Source organism: Neopsephotus bourkii, unplaced genomic scaffold, assembly GCF_033783945.1.
Source record: "Neopsephotus bourkii isolate Nb327-2 ecotype Australia unplaced genomic scaffold, CSIRO-AGI_Nbou_v1 NB_716, whole genome shotgun sequence".
Taxonomy (NCBI): Eukaryota; Metazoa; Chordata; class Aves; order Psittaciformes; family Psittacidae; genus Neopsephotus; species Neopsephotus bourkii.
Genome location: NW_026901215.1, coordinates 1190330 through 1192560, shown reverse-complemented (window position 1 = coordinate 1192560; position 2231 = coordinate 1190330).

Genomic DNA, 2231 nt, shown 5'->3' with positions numbered 1-2231 from the left:
AATCTACATCCCTCAAAGACCCAGCGCACAGAAAGCTGGGCAAAGTGAAGCAGTTCACTTGAAGTCAAATCATAAATGGGCAGGGACTGAAAGAGTTCCTGACAAGCTCAGAGGTCCCAGCAAGGTAACAACCAGAGCCCTTGGCTTCTTGTGCTGTTTTACATCAGAACACACACAATGGTTTCAAAAGAGCACATTTCTAGTCCCAGAAAAGGATAAGCTTGAGGTTTTAAGTCAGATCCTAGGGGAAAAAGGCTCCTTCATGTGTTTCACAGTCCAGCTCAAGAGGTAAACCCACACAAGGGACAGCAGCACCAGATCTGCTTCAACTGTTCCACAACCTTGGTCATGCCATCAGCAAGGGAGCTGGAACTAAACACTTCATTCCACATGCGAGACAACACAGGTGATCCCAACACAGGCAGATGAGTCCATACATGATCCAAGCTGAAGGTGTAACACTCAGCACCCCAGTTTCATGTATGGCTGTATCACCTTCCCATCACCCAGCATCTCTGACTTCTTGCCCCACCAGAACGGAAGCAACCAGGTCTAGTGGAAGGTGTCTGGGTCTGTGGCAGGGGGTTGGAACCGGGTATGCTTTAAAGTCCCTTCCAACCCAGAGCACTCTGTGATTCTGTAACTGTGAAACCACCATCCTCAACTTCCACACTTGTCACTGTTCCCTCCTCTTTCCCTCCTTTGTATGCTCTGATCTCTTCCAGGAACTGCCAACACCAAAACCCAGCCAAACCTGCCACAAAAACCACTCTTGGGTGACTCACTTGTGAGGCAGAAGAGCAGAATCACCAAAAAGCATGCTGCAGAGTTGGCAGTCACCCCAACCCACCCTCTCTGTACTTCTCCAAGCAAGGACCTAGTGACTCCACTGCAAAACCACTGGAACACAACTCCACTATGGCTGATGCACATTCTCCTCCTTGGTCAGGGAGGCTCTAGCAGCAGGATTACCCTGCATGTTAGCACAGTTTAGTGACATGCAAGGCCAGAGATGGGTAATGGCTAACACAAACCCAAGATGCATTAAACTAGCTCACGCTCTAGTTGTTAACAGGTTTTTATAAAGAGCCACACTTCAACAGGCCACAAGCTGCTTCTAAACCAGTAAAGCCAGCAACACACTGGGGCACAGCACAAGAGCACGGAGGGTTTACAATGATCCAGTTCCCAAGCTGACATTCCTGCACGCAGTATTCCTCCCCTCCCCTGGAGCTGCCACCCCTACAGTGTCAACCAGCCAGGGAACGTGGCCACATGCTCCATTTCTCTTCACTTGAAGCTCTGCTCCATCCCCACACATCGAAGCACACAGCACCTGAGTGACTCTAGCTCACTGTGAGAGGACTCCAGAGCACGCTGCTCACACCTACATCCAGCGCTGAGCACACGAGGCCATTGAGAGATGAGACAAGCGGAACAGTTAGACCAAAAGCAGTGGACATTTATTCCTTGTTTGTGCAAGTGTCAAGATGCATTTGGAAATGGGTGGGACAGACCCTTGTGGCTGGAGGGCTGGAGGCTACAGCCTCTCCTTCAGTCGATGGCTTTGTTCACAATTCTACTATAAGAGGAAGGAGATCAACTTGCAGACTCACCTACTGTCACACCAATGTTGCTGCCAAATACACTTGTATACAAAGAAAACAAGTTCCAAACTACATTTCTTTTTCCACTAAAGTGAAGACTTTGTTCCAAAAAAAAAAAAAAAAAAAGAAAAAAAAAAGACACATACAAGTACAGTTTCAAACTGAATGAACATTTGCAAATGTTTAGTGCAAAGTAATTCTGTAAAAGCTACATTTTTTATGAAAGTTTGTGCTGATGTGTTTGGTAGGTTTTTTCTTTTTTACCCTTTTACATCCATTATTTTAGTTACATAAGGTTTCACTTACCTACAGTACATATGCATTGTGTTAGGTCCCATGCAAGTGGGAATAATACCATTAGGCTTTGTAAAATGTCACTCGTTCTCAGTTAGGGGAACTGCTGATTTGGTTTAACAGTCAAGGTTCCTGGCACAGGGCACATCCTGATCTCATGGAAGTGCTCAAGCTTATGTTTGTCTCATCCAGGTGCACGTGGGGATCAAGCCAAGCTGCTTCGTGCCTTCAAACTCAACCATAGGTCAAAGCAAGAGGTTTAGAAATCCACCAGTTTGCTTTTAGCCTGTAACAAACTGCTCTTAAAAGTAAAAGCCTATTCACACAAAG